This window comes from Ambystoma mexicanum, chromosome 4q (genome assembly GCF_040938575.1).
Source record: "Ambystoma mexicanum isolate Mex_15411 chromosome 4q, UKY_AmexF1_1, whole genome shotgun sequence".
Taxonomy (NCBI): Eukaryota; Metazoa; Chordata; class Amphibia; order Caudata; family Ambystomatidae; genus Ambystoma; species Ambystoma mexicanum.
In genome coordinates, this window is record NC_090928.1 from 1,270,805,485 (window position 1) to 1,270,824,962 (window position 19,478).

Consider the following 19,478-nt stretch of genomic DNA (forward strand, 5'->3'; position numbering starts at 1 on the left):
GAGTTCAGGTTATGTTTGTCTAAGCTATACTATGGTATGATCAAGAGTGGAGTGAAATAATAAAGCAGTCTTCAGTCTCATTATATGCAAAAAAGGTTTAACCAACACGCTTGAAACTCATTATTTCCTGGGCTTGCTGCTCTGACCTGCTATCGACTGCTCTCTCCAGCCCCCCACGATCTTGTGGTCTGCTCATGGCTGCCTGCTGCCGATACCCTTAACCTTAGTCGGTTGTGCTTTTTATATTAACACGCGTGACTTAGCCTACATGTACTATGTGCGTCACTTCCTCGGTCTGGAGAGAAAGTCTAGAGTCTGAACCTGCTCTTGTGCTTCGGTTTGCATTGCACACATGATTTACCTATGTGAAAACTCGATTGACAGGTACCGTCTTCACCTCTTGGATATTTACCTTACAGTGAATGTGCTCCCTGTAGGGACAAGAGCAAAGCATGACATTCGCTTGTTGACCCCTTTAAAGCCTCATTCTAGTGAATGCCTTTCTTCAGAGGGAAATGGCTACATTTGTCTTCAGCCGCTCTAATCGTGTATTTCTATTTTGGTATTGTGTTTCCTGCCTTTGGCTTCCTATCGGCGCAGAAGCATCTCTTGACTCCTACGAGCTCATCTTAAAACAGGAATCTGCCACTTGTGGTTGGCTTTCTTCTGTTTGAAAGGGGAAAAACTGTTCACCTTTAGCTGACCATAACTGCAAGTGCCTGTGAGTTTACAGTTACGCTTCCCGCATGGCCTTTAGTAACTCCTCAGCCTACTTCGTCTCATTCACCTCCTTCCTGCAGTTGTGCCTCATCTTGGGATTTAAATATCCAGCGCAGGTGCCTTTGTCTGCAGCAAGTAGACTGCACCTTCGAATAGCCAACATTCTGAATCATCATTGCTTCTGAACCCTTCTTCCTTGTATGAGTACCACACGCATTATGGGAACTGACGCCCATATAGGATTGTGTGACATTGGTTTGTTTTATGTTGCTTTCAGTTCATTCAGACTGCTTTATGTACTATGTTATTAGGGTAATGAGAGGTTCTGAAAAGAGTTAGTAATTCCACATTGGAGTGAGGATTTCTATTTAGGGCAGTCTTGAACCCTTGAGGCACCATCCTTATTCTATCTTTATGCTTTCCCATGACAGGTTCTGTGGGTAGTCATATGGGTGGGACTGGTACATTGATAAAATGCTATTAGGTATCTGGGAATGAATGAATTCACTTTCATCCTTAGAAGTACCCGTCTCTCCTGGCGGAGTCACTAATTCCCCTGATAGTTGTCTCCTCCCATGTGATCCTTCCCTCTGATAACTCCCCCAGGATTAGGATCAGGTAACAGCTGCCTTACCCTGGCGGCATGGGAGGAGACTTTAGGCTGGGATTTGGTGATGACTCTGCAGGATTCATCACAGCAGTCATTCAAGTGCCTACCGGTGAGATAAACCACTTACATACAGTACCAATTTATATTGTAGCAATGAATAACCCTGAACAATCTCTTGGGGTGTGGGAATTTGTAAAGCCATCTGTGACCGAGTCCTTGCCATGTGCTGATAAACCCTGGTTGTTTAGCCCTACATATTTGAATGCTTCCTCCCTGAATAGTCTCCGGTAATACATATATATTACACGGTAGTGACCGTGTAATTATGGTTAAGTTGCTGTTTCCATAGGAAGAGCACTTTTTGGCCGGCTTATAACTTTGCTCCCCTGGACGAATCATCACCAAACTTTGGAATAAAAATATATGGCCCACTCTGAATTTTTCTGCAAAGTGTGGAGATGTTTGGTCCAGGGGGGCAAAAGTTATAGGGGGGGGGTCCCAAAACGTCTTTTTTTCCCATAGACTGAATGGGGGAAAAACGTTGCGCACGGCTACAGATCAAACCACTGGACGGATTTTCACAAAATCTGCAGCCGGTACAGGGCTTGGTCCAGAAAGCATGCTTTTGTAAATTTGGTGACCTTCTGTGCAGTACTTTTCTTTAAAATTATCAAAAAGTAGGTCTGAAAAAATTAGTGATATCTATGTCCGCTTCGCGGTCACACTTCTCTGTTCAGTCCATGGACAAGATACCAATTGGCTAAGGGGCTGGCGTCATGACCGCGGACACGTGACGTCTCTTCCCATTGGCTGCTGCGAGACGTGTTCTGCGTCAGATTGTTTGGATGCGCCCAACATCTTGGATCCGCCGAAAGCCGAGCAACAACCAGCATACATATGCTCTATTTATAAAACTCTTTTGCTGTGTTGGGAAAGGTTCAGACAGTAAGACATCGGTGATCAATGCATTTGTTCTGGTGGTCGGTCTTCATGATGTACTTTCCATGGACAGCTTGTACGCAGAGAAAATGAGGGATATAATAACGATAGAACTTCAGTCCATGCAGTGGACAGGAAACTTCTAACTGTTGAAAGCACATGCGTAGTGGTAGCCAACATTGAAATTGACAACATGCCGTGATTGCATTACTTTTCCTGATGGCTATTATTATATTCATTAGTACGCCACCATGATGACTGCCAATATACTTACTCCTTACTTTGCGCAGAATCCACATACAATTTTTAAATGGTTATCGTACTTGGCGGAAGTATCCCTTTTTCCATTTCTGTGATAAAAGAAACAGGTATGTTAGTCTTTACATTTTTTGAAAATGTACTACATTGCTTAATAGACAATTTACCTTTTTTTTTACCCTCATATTTAGTTTACAAACCAGTGTACTGTGCTTTGCGCTCAGTTTCTGCGTTTGCTTTTCTAATCCCTGGGTCTTGGAAAAAAAAAATCCTTGTCGGATTAAAAAAAACCTTCATTTACTATGGTACTAACTACTTACTTGTTTCCTTTGAGTGTTTCCTTCATCTTTCTGATTAATGTTATGTTTGTTGCCTTCCTGCCGATTTTTACCAACAGTTAGATACCTGTAGGCGTATTCTACCTGTCCATTTGTTACCAATGATCTGTGACATTCATGTATTTGTGTCATTCTTACATCCACTTGGGTAGTTGGATAACTGTTGGCGTATTCTAACTGTTTGTAGTCTTTCACATACTTTTTTAAAAAATCTTGAAATGCACATTATTTCATAAATTTTGGCTTTAAGAAAATTAAATACCCATTTGTAAGATTAGCTGGCAATCTCTGCTTTAGAGTAATGGTGCTATCATTACATTCGAACCATCCACAATTCTTTTTAATGTATGCAGTGTAGTGACCTGCATTGGTTGCAGCTCCTGCATGGTAGATTATACCTACTGTTGTAAAGGTTTTCTTTCCAAGTGACACTTGACCGTGTGTGAATCCAGTCAGTTTGCAGTTGTTTTTGGTACCATCTGCATTATAACGTAGAAGCATAGGCACTATGTGATTGTATCAGTAAGGTGGAGCGATTGTCTCAATTGCAAAATAGTACATAATCTGCCATGGTTTGCATTTTATACAAGATGCTGAAATGGAATGCTCTCACAATTTGGTATGGAAACATACACAAATCGCTCATTTGGGATTGCTCCCTGTATCACTTTGCTACAGAGAGTGCATGTATGTTTCCACATGTACAAAATCTGGAAGATTTCATATACAGGTATGCTTTTGTTTTCCAATACTAATAGTATGTACATTAAACATTCTTGTGGATCTTCTTGTGAGTTCATAGTGAATCTCACCATTCCAACACAGTCGTCCAATTGTTGCCTTACTCCATGAACACTATGTGTTGTCAGGATTGCTTGTTGCATTTCTATGCAGCACTAACATTTGCAAACACAATTGGTCTGTACTGTGCTGGTAAATATTGTTAACAATTGGTGGCAATTGAAATAGAATATTCATTGCTACATTTCCATAGCAACCTACCCCACTTTAATTTGCAAATTTGAATGGTCCAGCAAGTTCTGTATCTGAGTGCATTTTTCTGAATTTCTGTTGCTTCTTTGCCGACGTCCCTGGTTTACATTCCCTAATAGGTTCTTCTATGTTTGCGGTAATTGATGAAACTTTAGCTTCTTTTCTTTTCTTTCCGGAATTTTCTGTTGGATTTTGTTGCATTTCTGTTTAATTTAGTTTTCTTTTACCACGTTTTACTTTATCTGGAACAGGGTATTGTTTCGGATGAGGGGTGTACAGTGAACACAATCTATTGTATTCTAGAATGCAATGAATATCAGCTTTGACTTACTTGCATCAAAGTTCATTAGCAATAGACTGCCAAGTGTACGTAAGCGTGATAATGCTACGTAGCTCATGCCTTCCTTAAAGACTGTGTTTCCTATATCTATCAATGCTTTGTCTAGGGTCAGACCTTCGGATTTATTAATGGTAACTGCATATGCAAGAGTTGGAGAAAATTGCTCTCTACCTACATACATGTCTTTGAAGAGAAGGAATCGAGCAATTGAGCACCCTATCCTTTTCACTTCTGTAACTTTATCAAACTGAATATTGACAAACTGAATGTTGCTATCACATGGGTATGATTGAAAGCCAACAACTGTGCCCAGTGCTCCATTAACTAGCCCTTGCTCTACGTCAAGGTAACGTCTAAGCATTACTCTACAATTTAAGGATAATTTCAATATTTTTTCCAACCCATCTGTTTTGGAGATTGAATTTTCTAAACTATTTAGTCTTGTTGTGGCTTGCTCACACATGGGTAGTGTCATACCATGTACGTCTAGTTTGTCTGTGGTGCTAATTTCCAGTATTGGTTGCATTTCTTTATTTAACATTGTTCCATTGAATTTGAAACAGCTTACAAGAGTTGGCATTAAGGCCATACAATTGACATTTTTGTGCGCTATTTGTTCCATAACATCAGTTGCACATGCATTGTCGCCATAAAGTGCATGCATGCGCTGGTTTTTCAATACAACTTGTGCTTCTTGGGATAATACACCTACTCTAATACTTTTTAAGATGTTGGCATAATTGAGATCTGCAGATTGCCGCATGTTCTCAGTTAATTCTCTATATTGGAAATGTTGCCAAAGGTTAACATTACCTATGCTACCAACAGTTTTCTGGCAGAGTTTGTGGCTTAAGGTTTTAAAAATTGGTTCTCCTTTCACTGGTGTCAATTGTAGAAGATCTCCGAAAACGATAATGTGTTTCCCTGCAAAGAGTTCTTCGTTGTTACTTTTAAGTACTTCTTGCAATCTCAGATGAATCAAAGCCAACATTAAGTTGGAGACCATGCTCACCTCATCTATTAGTAGCATTTTCATTTGTTTCAATACTCTGCGTATTTCCATTACAGCTTCTGCAGAAAGTTTGTAGTAGTCTAATTTATTTTGATGCTCTACTGGAAGCAGTAGTAATCGGTGTAAAGTGACACTGCCTATGCTGTAGGCAGCTAAACCTGTGGGGGCAGTTACAACAGCTGACAGTTTGTTGTTTGTCAATTGTTGAAGGAACTTGCTGATGATTTTGATTAAGAATGTTTTCCCTGATCCAGCTTCACCACTGACGTACAGCAGTACAGGTTTGTAATTTTGGCACGTACATTCTTTATTTTCATGTTGTACACCATGTACAATTTGTTTTGTTACGTCTTCAAAAATGGTGCGCTGATCGTTGTTAAGTTTTGCTTGTTGTACAGTTAAGTCTTCTGTATCTTCTTGATACTGATAAATGGTGTTTTCTACTTCTGCCATAGTGTTCTGACTTGAGTGTCGTGTAGACCGTTGATACCTCCGTCCTCAAGTGACGCACAGGGGAACTGAAAGAAACCCGCTGTGCGACCTTTGGGGCCACAGGTGGGAGATGTTACTTCCCGGATCCACGGAACCTCTGGAACACCGATGCTGCTGTTAAAAAGAACGAGGTTAAGTACCAGGCAATTACAATATATCACATCAACCAAAGGATCTGAATAGCCTTACCTATATGGTGTTAGGAAAACCCAGGAGACCTAGGAGGGAGGTTCGAGACTCAGATGAGGCGGTCCCTAGAACAAGAGGACCGCAGACAAGTGTGGATGCAGGAGAAGCCACCTGTAGGACTGTAGGCGTGACTTGAATCGCAAAAAGGGAAATGGCATAGAAGTTCAGCAAGATACCAAGGGATGATCCAAAGGCAAGTCAGGGACGGGTCCAAAATCCGGCAATAGGTAATCAGTTCCAAGCAAAGGTACAAAGGGGTAATCCAAAGGAGTCCAAGATAGAGTTCCGAGATCAAGGTAACAGCAAAGCAAAACGTAACGCCAAACAGGGTCTGAAGACAGCTGAGAAGCAATGAGTGTTCCGTGTCTCAAGCCTTATATACTGTGCGTTTCTGGGTCATGTGACGTCCACCAAGGTCACGTGATGAACGCCACTCTGGATCACGTGATCGGCGTGGAGATGTAACGCCGCCCCTTCTGCTGTATGTTCTCCATGGCAACTGCCAGTGCAGGAAGGGTTGCAATCAAGTCTGTACACCATAGCTGGTACGGAGCTTTCGGTCCTTTGGGTAAACCGAATCACATGAGCCTCGAACCCTGGAGGGAAGTGTTGGGGAAATGTGAGCTGTGTTCTGGTGTGCAGTGGATCGGTGTGCACAGGATCGCCTAACATATAGCTACTTCACCCTCATTTGCTATTAGTGGTTGTCCTAGTGGTTCTTGACTTCCTGTTACAGAAGGTTGACTACTGTCGGAAGAGGCCTGATCTTGTTGGGCCTGCAGTTCTTCTTCCTGTTGCTGCTCATTGTGTAACATTGTTTTGTACTGCGTAAAGTTCACATCGGTGATGACGCTTTCTTTTGCTTTGAAAGCATCTTCATAGCAGTCATAGTTATCTAGTATGTCTTCCTCTTTTCTCCGTGGTTTGAAAAGTTGTAACAGAGACATGGAATATAGTTCTTTCTGTTGAGGAGTTTTTAATGACAGTTTTACATGATTAATTAAGCTTCATTTGTTAAGTTTCACTAAGCTCCTTTCACAATCGGTCACTCTATATCTACGTTTGCTTTCATCGGGTTTTACATTATTTTTGTATGCAAAGTTTTGAGCTTTGTGGTATAGACACATGTTTTTCAGAGTGCGACTCCTGTTCAGATAGTATGTGTCCAGTAAATTGTTTTTTAGAATGTCTTGGCTGTTGGGATCATTTCTGGCAATTGTTTCTGTCCTCATATGATTTTATCACTCTTTTTCTAGATTTTGCAGGACCAAGACTGAGCCATACTAGGTTGTCTGATTTTCCATACAAAGCAGTACCGGTTAAACGATCTGCTGCTTCATAGGTGCCATATTCTCTATATGAGAGCATTTTTATGCCTAGGCTGTACAATTTCTGTGATAATGTTTTGTCTAATGCTAGGTCATCCCAGAGGTCTTGAAGCTGTTTTTTCTGCTTTTGTTAAGCAGGCTGTAACATATCGTGCAACTGCAGTGGAATTGTCTGCAATGTACTGCACATCTATGTTTGCATTCCATAATAGGGCAATGATTGCATTATAATCATTGATATATTTTGATTCTTCACTTCTTTTTATGTAATAAAATATTTGCCACATTTGTGTCTTTGAAATTGTAACATCTGCCCATGCAGCTCACCATGTGCCTGTTGAGAAGGGATTTCACAAGTGACATATTATTGGATAAACTGCAAAACAGTGCTGTCACTGTCGTGACCAAATTTCGGTGCACCTTTTGATCCATAACGGCATGTGAATATGTGGTGCTCCTCTCGCTTGATTTCTTTTCTCCAAAAGAAGTGTTGCACTTCTCCAAGGGGAGGAACAGTTTTATTGCAAATAAAGTGTAGCATGGCAATGAAATGATGATGGAAATATCTTGACACATTAACTGGATCTAGAGAGCAAAGTTCTCCAGGCGTTAATGTATCTATGTTGTTTTTGTTGCTGTTTGCAATGCGTAGGAACTCATGTAAATCTTCCCATGCATATTCCGCACAACTTGGCGTAAAAACCAAGTAGGTGGTCCAATGTTTCTGATCATACAACGCACGTCTCCGTGCCGTCGGAACCAGTATTCCTTTGTACCACGCATGTTTGCAAACAAATTTGTTATACTTGATTGTAAAACCTCCTCTTTTTCCTGTACTTTTTGTATTAACTGCGTAGCTGACATATTTTGAAAGTGGGTACCAGATTTAAGAATGTATTCAACTCCGTAACATAGTGTTGCTAATTCACTTTCATAGAGTAGGTGGAATATGTATTCCACATTTTGTCTAAATCTGGGATCTTGCGAATACATTCGTAATGAACGGTATTCTGATGCCCCAATCTGAGTGGGTCTATCATCGTATCTTGCACCGTTGCCAGTAGGAAATGACAGTGGAAAAGCACATGCTTCTATACTTTTTTTCCATATACTCATTGGTGACCCTTTGGTTTGTCGCATTTGATAAGTTTCTAGTGCATCATCTATGCTTTCATTGGAATGCAATGGATGAATTGTGTAATGGTCCAAAAGAGTGGATACTGTAGCAGGATGCAGAAGTATTTCCTTGTAGTACTCATTATTGTCTTTTAGATATTGCAATGCTTGTCTAACTTTGTGTAAATCCACTAATTGTTGCCAAATTCTTTTGTCCTTTGTTGGTACTCTATTTACCAAGAATAATAAAGAATGCTCTATTGAACGTTCCACTCCCAGAGTGTGTACATTGTCCGTTAGAGCTAGTGGCAAATAAACTACTTTGCCACAAATGCCTTTCACCAATTCAGATGAAGGTAATTTTGCTGTTTTTGGATGAAGGCATATAATTGCTTGAAATGGGTGAACTGTTTGAATTATTATGCTCTCATACGAATTGAGCTGTTGCAGGATTTTTGGTAATGGAAACGATTCCAAATGATTTGTAATAGCATGTGACAGAGTGTGGCTGTTGTCTAATTTTGTAGTACAGTAACTGCAACATATTAGGCGTTCAGTTAGTTCATATTTGTTTTCTGCTAAAAGGTAGAGAGCTAATTCAAACCATTTAGGATCTTCATTCTCTTCTATTTTGTATGCTATGTCCACATTTTTTGTGTTCCTTTTGTAAAACGTTCTGCGGCAACACACACGCACATGGTTTGGTACTTCAGCCGATGACCTTTTAAATTTTACTATTTCTTTTCTGTAAGTGTGTAATAGAAGGTTGCTATGTGCAGAATTGTTGCTACTATGTTCTAAAACTGTTGCATTTTGTAAGTGGCTCTCACTTCCAAAATACTTTCTCTGAATACGGTCAATTTCTTCTTGTAAGTATTTGGGGGTACCATGCAGAAGAGTGGTATTTAAGTTGCCTAATTCTGAAGCTGGACTTTTTGCATAGTATATTTTATACACTAGATTTCTTACATTGGAATGATGTATTGATATCCTTTTGATATCATGGAAGGTGCTTTTGCAAATAGGCCCAGAAATGCAGGCTAATGAATCTCCTTTTAGTCCTGTGTATTTCCGCACTGGACAAATATCCATATTTTGCAGCACTTTCATTTTACTTTTGTCTTTACCTTTTACATATTGATTGCGGAACTGACGTAAAGATTTGAACGCTTTGTTTGGAATGGTACACATTGATGTGCACGGCCATTTGTATACTGGACGGTGTGGTTCTGCTGAATCGAGAGATAATTCTGAGTTTTCAGGGAATACATTTGTAAGCAGTGTTTCTTGTTCCATGATGGTAGTATTGATTTTCTCATACCCTCGTCCACTGCTATGGATGGCAATTGTTTGTTTGATTTTGTTTGTATGCTTCTTCATTAAAATATGGTTCTGTGGTTGTTGTGTGACTCCATTCACCACCACAAACATGTAAGAAATGATTTTTGTTCACATTCTGTTTATGGCTGAGTTTCTTTTGTAGTTTAGTACTTAGTTTTGTTAGTGCTTTCATCCTATTCATCACTAATATGAACAACTTCCTTTTGAGAAGGATTGCACTGTCCACGAGAGCTTGAAGGATTAACTTTCTAAGGTAGGTTTTAAGGAGTGAGGAGGATTTTGGTCCTCTTCTTAGTAGATTCTGAAGGACTCTGTGACGAAACATTTTTGATAAAATACTTTTTTTACTATGCGTTCTTGTTACACTATCAGGATTATTAGGAGCATTGTTAGCTGTACTGGTAGTCGTTTTTTCGACAACATTTTTGTGTTTTGTGACACATTTTGATGGAGGAGGTACAGTTTTGGTAGTTGAGACTTCCTTTGTTTTGTTAACCAACTGCATTAGCTGGTTTGTTCCAGCATTCTCTACAAACTCTACAGCAGGTGGATGCTTACATTGGGCACTTTTATTTTTATTTGCTCTACTTTTGTGTTCCTTTCTACGGAGTTGCTTTTTGGTAGGCATTCTTGGGTGTCTTTTGAAGAAAAAAAAAGGTATACTTTGGTCTGTTGTCCAATGGCTGTGTGCATGTGTGCATGAGTCTGATGGGGAAGCTCTTTGTCATGGTGTGTTGATGTGCATTGGACTCTTGCAATCATTTGGTAACGCTACTTTATTGTTTGTATACTACTACAATGTGCTTCAGCTGAGAGTACAAAGTGGGCTACTTGTGACGAGAACCATTATTAATAAACGAAATGCCATAAACTTGCAACAGCAACTTCTTTTCTAAATCTAACCTTCTAAGGATTACGGATGTTATTTGAGTTCCAAACACACAGGGATTTGTGAGCCATTCTGCCTGTTATTCTTTGTTCAATAAATGGATATTTGTAGGTAGAATGGTTTAGAAATCAATGTTTGCTTTGGCGCCCAAAATAAACAAATAACCCACACAGCCTCTTTGAGGAGTACTTGCAATATAAAGGTAGTACTGTACTTATTTTGTTTTGCAAAATAACCAGGTTTCTTCGGATATGTCATCTGCAGTGTAGATGATGTTGATTCTCAGGAGAGTAGTCTTCACTGCGGTGCAAAAAAACAAAATCAATTACTTTGTGTGTTTACAGCAGTGATGATACTGCACACATTAATTGTGCTTCTTTCGTCACAGCATTCTACTTTCATATTTCAACCCAGTGCATGTGTGCATTTCACTTCACTCTGTGCAGTCTTTGCATGGTATTTGCAATATGGTACTTGAAAGTCCTTCAAAATTGCTAACAATTTTAAGTTTATGGAAATGCCTTGTTTTTTACACGGTGTACTATGTATAGAAGAGAGGTTTGTAAGCGATAGGGCACAGTAGTAGATGGGGGGGAAACATTTTCTACTTGCAAATTAAAAGCACGATGCCGACAAATCGGGAGACCCTCAGAGGGAGATGTCACCACAGCAATCGGGAGCGCTTACTTTTCTCATACAATTACATTGCATGTAGCATTACTGTAGCCCGTACACAGTACATAACTCCGACATTTTCACATATAAAATTGAGTTCCGCCCTAAATAGGCATGCTTACAACGTATGTATAGGTTATGCGGAAGACAGTAAGCAGTTGTGCGGTTTGTCAATGATAAATTGGACATCTTGCACTTAAAAGCGGGAGCGTTGGTATGTATTGCCTATGCACATTTACCGGCATTCATTTGTCTAAATTAAATCATAAGGGTTGCACATGTTCTCTGAATACAATATACATACCTGTATTCTATACTCGTGCATGTGCGCATGCATGGAACTGTACATAGAAATTTGCAATACTTGCACAGTAGCTAGTGACAGTAGCTAGTGAAGTAGGTGCTTTGCAATGATATAATAATAATAATAATAATAATAATAATAATAATAATAATAATAATAATAATAATAATAATAATAATAATTAGGCTTTTATATAGCGCTACAAACCCTCAGGTATCCGAGCGCTGCTTATTATTACCCACGGTGTGTGGTGCTCATTTATCGACCTCGGAAGGATGAAACGTATGCGACTTCCATTCAGAATCATCGACAGTAATTTTCAAGTGTGCAATGTTGATGACGGAGTTAGAATTAGCGATGTTCAATGTGATTGGTCGATGGTTGTGTGACTGCTTAGTTGTATCCAATGAGGGACTCGACTTGCTACCGCTGTGGAAAGGGTGGAAGGACTGGGTAAGAGTTACGTGCCGCACGTAGGCAATGCTTGTCCGCATGTAGGGCGTGTCACATTCGGGTTTCTACAGCAAATCCTGCATGGAAAGGGGACTGTAGGCATCAGCCAATCAAATGTTCACATTACTCTTTTGTGTCGGAAGACGGTGCGTACACTGAAGATGGCAAAGGTGGAGAGGGTCAGGGTTTTGGTGCTTGGAGACATTTTTGTGCATGGTTTACAACACTATGCCGAGAGTAGGCATGTGGCACACCATTTCGATGTGAGAGGAGTGGAGGTGGTGTGGAGCGCTGACAACTGATGCCAATGCTGCGGCAATTCTGCAAGTTTGCAGAGACATGCATACAATGCCCACTCCTCATGTGGTAATTTTGCACTACGGTGCTTCCCATTTGGGATACGTGAGTTCACGTACTTTGTTGGCAGATTTGGCACAGTTGATTGAAGCACTTATGACCATCTTCCCAACAGCGAAAGTAATTTTTTCTGCTTTACTCCCTAGAGTAAAATGGGACAACAATTCTGTTTTCTGTCCAGATCAAACTATTGGGAGATGTATCCTCAATCGCGGCATGCGTGCATTCATGTTACAAGCAGGTATGTTTTTCTGCAGCCATGATAACATTGCTTCAAGCAATGCGGATTATTTTGAAGCAGATGGTGTTGCGCTATCTTCTTTGGGAAATGCGATGTTCTTTTGGAACGTAAGGCTTGCTTTAGAGAAGTTTCTGTAATGGTTGTAGGAGTAAAGCAAGGACGAAAAATACAAATAAATAATATAACAGATGTCTGTACGGTATCTGGCCGAAAATAAAAAAAAACGTCTCTTTTCAGAGCCCACCTTAAAGGGTAAAAAGGGGAATAACACTTTTATGCACCGTTGTCACGCTCTGATCCTATACATGTCTGCGAACATGGCGGTACTTTGCAGTCAGCGCATATCGCCAACGGGGATTCAGGGGTGGAGACGCATGTAAATGAGAATGAGCAGAGCTAGGGATTGGTCCATAAAGTTCAGTAGGTGTGTTCTGAATGGCGCACTTTAGTAAGACCGTCTTCTCCCTGAAAGGAGACCACACAGCCATGGCTTTCCATGCTCGAAAACAGATTATCTGGATTTTGGGAGACTCATGGATACATTGGTTGAAGGTGCATGCAGAAAGCTGCAGTTTATCTGCAGATCTTGGATTTCCTCATGTGGAAGTGCGCTGGCATGGCGTGCGTGGCATGAGGTGGCTGGACTTGGTACCTCTCTCTTACTTTACTGACAGAGTGTCCTCCAGATATACTTATCATTCATTGCGGAGGAAACAGTTTAGGCCATGTCTCTGGAATTTCTTCGCAATTTGCAATGAAGGAAGGACTTGCGAACCTCATGGACATGTTTCCAAATTGTCAAATACTTTTTTCCCGTATTGCACGAAGACAAATATGGCTGCTTTCGGTCCACAAATGGAGAAAGCGAGATGCAATGTGAATAAGGCTGTTTGTGCCTTTTTAAGAGATGTTGGCATGTCCTCCTTCCACAATGAAAACATTTTGTTTCACAGCTCTTTCATTTTCCGCAGAGATGGAGTCCACCTCACATATGCTGGCAATCAGATTTTTCTTCGCAATGTACAAAATGTATTGCAACCTCTTTTGAATTCACACTAACCTATCTGACAATCCGTTTTCTCCAATCCACAGTTTTTGACCCACAAAACACACCACCGAAAGGCTCTCTTCAGAGCCACCACTTACTCCCTGCGTACACTTCGTTGTGTTTGCTCCGCTTGCACCCTCCCTTTTTTCCCTTACGACTGTCCGCAAACTTTTCCACCCCTCCGCGGGGTCTACGACCATCACTTCATAGTTCTATCTTTAAACTGAGAAAGGCAGCTCTGAAAAGAGCCTTTTCTGTAATTTTTGTTGTTTTCACGTTTATTGCTCCACAGCACACGGCACACTAGGAGAAGAGGCCAAAGGAGGGTAAGGAAGGGACACCAGCCACGGGTATAAGAAAGGGCAAGTGAACAGAGAAAGATAAAGGGTGAGCTTTATTTAGGTAAGGAGCAGATCTTGTGGTGCTCTGTGACCGTAGCCTCAAAAGCACTTTGAAAACTCTCCCCCCTGCAGAGTACTGCATCACAATACTTACACACTATTGTCACCTTTTGAAAGGTAAGGGTCAACAGCATTGCGAATGGCTTGTGAGGCAGCTGAAGGGAGGCGCCCCCCACAGGAGTGTCTCTTGTGGTGGAAGGATCGGACACAGAGTATGCTGTGGAGGAACTCAATCGACTACGCTCTTCAGATGGCACCACCTTACAAATGTTCGCAGTGTGGAACAAAGTGAGGTATCGCTTCATGGTTGTCGTACCAAAGCTGTACGAACCAAGTCTCCCGCGACTCAGCACCACCTCGCACTGGTTACACTTCACCAGGTTCACACATGCTTTTGGTACGTTCCATAAACGGAAAACAACCGCCACACCCACGACTCCCAGCGAGTGCTCCTAGTGCCGAGTTCCTACACTTCATTCTCTTCCTCTTCTTCCTCGCTCCCTACATCCTCACCCATATATCTCTCTGCAGGCCCTTGGGGAGGTGGTGGTGGTGGCAGGTTTGGGGGTGGTGCAGAGGCTAATGAACCAACAGCAGCCATGGAAGCCATACCGATTAGTATCCTTTTGGTCACTACAGCAGTAAAGGCAATACACCTCAACCTGCTATAGCTAGAAGGACAATGAAGATGCGCTCGGGGGTGTGGCCATTTGTAGGGGTGGAGGGGTGTGCCTCGTGACCGTCTTCATCACTGCAAAGCGGTACAAAAATGTTACACACCAAGTCCTGAGGTCAGCTATTGTCTGGGATATGTGAAATTATATTTCTACACTCTACAATACTTTGCCTTGTGTCTATAAGTTATTTTGGAAGCACACAAACTGCGCAAGTAGTCCACACGCTCAGCATGGGTGCGGTCACATGATGACGTCCTGAACACCTCCGCGCCAGATACGGGAGTCCGCTGGACAGCAAATGCAGAGTACCAAACGTGCGCATGCACGCAAGTGTCCTAACAGTTTTCGGGTTCTCAAACTAATTCAAAGTGCGACACAAGTGAGATGGACAGTTAGTGACACACATGATGTTCGCTATACTTACGGTTGTACTGCGCATGTGCATACATGATATGTTCACTGTATGGACAGTTCCAGTGTCCTTAGGACAACTCCATTTTGTTTGCCTACGAACTTGCCGGCCATTGCGCCTGTTCTACGGATGGCACCATTTTGCCTGCGCCCGATACGGACAGGTATACTGTCCTTCACACACTCCCAGTTTGCTCATTTACAGCCATCCCAGACATCTGGTGTGTTCTACGAACATGTTTCATATCGTTTACAAGCGGTAAGGCGAGGTATAATATCCTTAGGACGCCCCTTTCTGTTTATGTACGCACAACTTCAACAGATGGTGCGGTCAAGCATCAAGTCCATCTTACTTGACATTAGTAAGGGTAGGTGTACTGCCTTTACAGCACGCACATTCCTTAAGGATACGTCGAACAGGCGCGCTGCGCTGTTCGCAAACATTTTAAGTCTTTTTAAAAAAAATGTTTTACTTGCACTCTTTCACTACAACTACTGTAAAAAAACATTTCTCTCTCTCTCTCTCTTTCTCTCTCTCTCTCTCTCTCTCTCTTTCTCTCTCTCTCTCTCTCTCTCTCTCTCTCTTTTCACTCCAAAGAAATAGCGGGGGAAGCGGACACTGACACAAATATGGGGGAATTAGGATTCAACACGGGCTGGTTATGAGGAGAAGATTTGTGAGGGGAAGAAGGGATGGATATTCCGTTTGGGGAAGGTTCACTACGGAATGGAGAAGTGGGGCAGCTACAGGTGGGGCAATGGTAACAAACTTTTCCTCTCACACAGTCTTCCACAAACTCCCGTAAACTTTAAAAATTCTCGTTCAATATGTCCATTTTCTGCTCAATCCTTTTTATCCTATCTTCTGTCTCGTTTGATGCCCTTTCTTCTTTTCCTTCCTGGTCTGTTAAAAAAAAAATACATATGTTAAATGCCTATAAAATACTGGTCATTATTTTCCATATGCAGAGAAATGTGTACCATTATTGTTGCTGTCTTCAGACATTTCCCCATGAGGAAAATACTCCTCCAGCCACTCCAAAGTACTAGCCATTTCTGAGTCAAAACAACAGAAAGAAATTATTATTTCTGCACCACATACCAAAAAAAAACACACACATACAAAAAATGACCTCACTCACTCTTTTGATGTAATCTCCCTCCTTCCTACTGCATCCATCCACTTTCGTTCCAGGCTGCCGAGTTTCTGTGAAGTGATTACGATGGAGGCATCCTTTTTTTTCTTTTTCTTTTTCTTTTTTTTAATGTACAATCCATTTCATTCTACATGCTTATTAAATGTGTCCTTTTCTTTTCGCATCTTCAGGTTTCCATATTTACTTATTACTACTTATAATATCTTTATGTCCTTCTACGTTGTACACTTTTTGTGTAAGACAATAGTACATTTCCAGATACCCCCACCTCTTCGGGTAATGTTGATCCTGTCCACAAACAGGCGCTCAGTCCGTCCCTTTAATAGGGAGGGGGTTCTGTATGTTCTATGTTAAATGTATATCAAGTACATAGATTATACTGCATATCTCACAAAATCACATCATCACAGTGTATATTCCATACAACACCTTCATTGACAAACTGTCATGATTAAGTTCCCCTTCCAAAAACCTGTACAATTTACTACAAAAAACACTTTGTTAAGAGGACATTATGGTTAAGTTGCCCTCCCAAAAACCTGGAAAATTCACTACAAAAACAACTTTGTTGAGGGGACATTATGGTTGCCCTACCAAAAACCTGTGCAGTTCAGTAAAAAAATAATCTCAACCTCCCCTTTATGGTTCAAATTAAAACCGAACAACTCCTGAAATTCGACAGTTATGGTAACCTAAGCCCCCAAACCTGCCACCGCCCCTGTGCACTGCTAACACTAACACCCAGACCATGAAAGATGTCATCTCAAATGTCACTGATGACATCACTGACGACATCACATGTTTAGTCCCTTTGTTTTCGTTCCCTACCATATATATATATATATATATATATATATATATATATATATATATATATACATTCAGTAAAAAAAACTTTGTTAAAGGAATGTTATACTTCACAGCGAAACCAAAAAACAATGCTCATTTCCCCATTATGATAAGCTAAGCAACCATAACTCGCACCATCTACACGCATTGCTAAGACTAACACCCAGGACATCAAAGATGACATCACAAACATCCGCACCTGAGCCACTTAAATCTCAATTAGCTCAGGTGGCAGCAGACAGAAGAGCTGTGTCTACTTGTCTCCTCAAGTCAAATTTTTACAATGCAGGGAGAGTTCTCGCAGAGGGCACTATTATAAAGAGGCACGCATGGTTTCGCCAATCAGGCTTCAGGCCATAAACACAGGCCACCTTAATATGCCAGTGGAACCTGATATGCTCTTCGAATAAGCTGTAGAAGACGGACTTAAGACAACAAAGGATGGGTATGACACTCTAAAGTACTTAGGTCAGCTCACGAACAAGCCCACAGGGCAAAGAGGTAACGGCAATTTTCACCGCTTTCAGGGCCAAAATTCTCAGAGGGGATCAGGATACAACCAAGGCCAAGGTTCCTATGGCAACAACAAAGGACAAACCTTTCAGGGCTATCTACGAGGACAACGTAGAGGCTGTGGTAATCGTGGCAGGGGCCCAGCTCGAGATGGCACCCCACCTCAGAGCAAGTGACATTCCGCTCCAGGTACCCTCCCATGCATCTCCAGAAGGAGGACGCATTTCCAACTTCACCCACGCATGGGAGGGTATCACCTCGGACAGATGGGTGCTGTCCAGTGTAGCAGGGGGCTACTGCATAGAACATCTTCAACGTCCTCGCGATCACCCCCCCAACCCCCTGAGACAAAAGGTCCACTCAGAGGAACATCAGCGGATCCTTCTAGAAGAAATGACAGCGCTTCTATTAAAGGACGCCATAGAAGTGGTCCCAACCAACCAGGTAAATGGGGGTATTTATTCAATTTACTTCCTTGTGCCAAAAAAAGATCTAATGACGCGCCCAGTATTAGATTTGAGGCCTGCGAACAAGTATGTCGAGCCACAAAATTTCTGCATGACTACGTTACAAGAGGTAATCCCACTTCGAAAAAAGGGGGATTACATGGCAATACTGGATATGAAAGATGCCTATTTTCATATTTCAATGTTCCCCGCGCACAGAAGATTCTTGCATTTCAAGATAGCGAACCAGCACAACCAATTCAAGGTGCTGCCCTTTGGAATATCCTTGGCTCCAAGGTAATTCACCAAGGTACTGGCGGTGGTGGCAGCGCACCTGCGCAGGGAGGCAATCCCAGTGTACCCTTACTTGGATGACAGGCTCATAACAGGGGAATCACCTCTGATTTCCAGACAAAACATCCAAACTACTATCAACCTCCTCTTTCAATTGGGCCTCTCAATCAACAAGAAAAAATCAAGCCTACAGCCAAGCACTTCCAAACAGTTCCTTGGAGCTATCATAAATACAGAGGAAGGATTAGTCTTTCCCTCAGAGGAGAGAATAACGAATTTATTACTGCAAATACCACAGGCCAGCCGCCAGATAAGGGTGCGCAAAGCAATGCGCTTAATTGGCATGATGGCATCTTGCATATACCTGTTCCTCATGCGCGCCTCCGCATGCGTCCCATACAGGAGTGGTTGGCGAAACAATGGTCTCAGGCAAGCGGTCAGTGGGACGATCTAGTGGTCGTTTCGCCAACACTGGTACAAAATCTTCGCTGGTGGACAAGAGAAATCCTGACGAAGGGGAAACCCTTCTATGACCCACAGATACAAGCAGTGGTCACAACGGACCCTTCACTGGCAGGGTGGGGGGGCTCACTACCTTCATCACATAGCCCAGGGTCTCTGGTCTCACACTGCAGCTCAGAACCACATCCATTTTCTGGAACTTCTGGTAGTATTGAAAGCTCTCCAGGCATTCGAACCTCATTTAACAAACCTGTCGGTGCTGATGGACAGCACCACAGCAATGTTTTCTATCAACAAACGGGGGTACGCGCTCTCCAAATCTATCCAGACTTGCACAAAAAATCTGGAAATGGGAACTCAGACGGAAAATGTTCCGGTCATCGCAACATGTTCCAGGGGAACTCAACACTCTAGCAGACTCATTGAGCAGAGATCCCCTGCCAGAGGAACACGAGTGGCGTCTACATGAAGAAGTCGTAGAACACCTCTTCTCTCAATGGGGTTTTCCAACTATAGACCTATTCACCCCAAGCGAAAATCGTCAATGCCCAGACTTCGCATCCAGGTTCCCCCAGCCATGCTCCAAGGGGAACGCCCTATGGATGAACTGGTCAGGGGAAGTTTG

The 19,478-nt window shown here is 41.9% G+C and overlaps 1 protein-coding gene across 2 annotated transcripts in view; it reads left to right on the forward strand.

Moving 5' to 3' along the window:
• Positions 1–19,478, forward strand: part of MRPL2 (mitochondrial ribosomal protein L2) — a 223,333-nt gene that overhangs the window by 91,982 nt on the left and 111,873 nt on the right. The window contains exon 3 of one of the 2 annotated variants that reach the window (XM_069608892.1): positions 5,666–5,833. The exons of the other annotated variant lie outside the window; for it this stretch is intronic. The gene's annotated coding sequence lies outside the window, so the exon portion shown is untranslated. The remainder of the gene's footprint in view (positions 1–5,665; positions 5,834–19,478) is intronic. 2 annotated transcript variants of the gene reach the window in all.